The 1,041-nt window shown below is 55.0% G+C and overlaps 1 pseudogene across 1 annotated transcript; it reads right to left on the bottom strand.

Annotated features, from left to right (window-relative positions):
• Window positions 1–327: 327 nt before the first annotated feature.
• On the bottom strand, window positions 328–837 carry LOC307057320 (tumor suppressor candidate 2-like; annotated as a pseudogene). The gene has a single exon. The product of its transcript is annotated as a tumor suppressor candidate 2-like (transcript).
• Between the last annotated feature and the right edge of the window lie 204 nt (window positions 838–1,041).

Raw genomic sequence — 1,041 nt, 5'->3', positions numbered from 1 at the left:
CCTGGGCAAGCTTGTAAGAATGCAGGCCAGGCAAGGGCACAGGAGCCAGGCATTCCTGACCAGCGCATGCCCTGCCATGCTCCTCGGAGGGATAGCTGGGAAAGGGGGACTGGTAACTCCGCCATCAGCCACCGGCCACCTCCTGTCCACATACAGAGCAACACCCAACCAGCACTGAGGGACGGCCCTGCTCACAGCTGAAGGTTCTGGGCCACGGGAGTTTATTGATGTTGTGGCCCCAGCCTAGGTTCCTCAATGGAAGCCACACCTGGAGCCTGGGGGTTTCTTGCTGGGGCAGGGGGTGTTTATGCCTGCCACCCCCCAGGCTCACACCTCAAAGAGGATCACAGGGAAATCCATGTGGATGCGGGGCGTGGGGGGGTGCGGGTGGTGGATCCAGCTTCACAGTGCCCCGAGGAATCAGGTTCTCATGCACCCGCCTCGGCTTGGCCCGCTTCTGCCCATTCTTGGTGACAACTGTCTCCTCATAGAACTTGTGAGCCACATCCCCATCCTCGTCCTAGAACATGGAGCCGTGGCGTGTGAATACGAAGGGGGGCACGACCCAGCCTTGCAGTCACACCAAAGCTTGCTCAGCAACAGAGCCTCTGGGCCGCCGCACCCCGCCGCCAAGGCGAAGGGCCACAGGCCCCGAGCTTTGGAGCCACGCGCGCCCGTGTCAGGGCTGACGACGCACGGTGGGCCCCGCGGCAGCTTCGCTCTCACAGGGCCTCCGCTCGCAGGTGCCGCCACCGCCCCTGCCTTCCGCAGGCTCCCCAAAAGTTTTTTTAACAATCGAGAATAATATTTAAAATAGAGATTTACATCCACTGTCATTATTCATGAACATCGCATGAGGTGTATATTTTCCCTTGATACACTGGTTAATGATCAGCAAGCCATTTTAACACTAAGTATCTAGAACATGAAGACAAATTCTATAACTCTTCAGCAATGTTTGAAGTTATACTCAATCCAGAACTTTATAAAACTTTGCTAAAAATTAATAAAAACATTGAGAGCCTCCTTTAACATTTCTTA

This window comes from Hyperoodon ampullatus (genome assembly GCF_949752795.1).
Source record: "Hyperoodon ampullatus genome assembly, chromosome: 1".
Classification (NCBI taxonomy): domain Eukaryota; kingdom Metazoa; phylum Chordata; class Mammalia; order Artiodactyla; family Ziphiidae; genus Hyperoodon; species Hyperoodon ampullatus.
The sequence above is the reverse complement of the archived record's forward strand: the minus strand, read 5'-3'. Positions and strand labels throughout refer to the sequence as shown.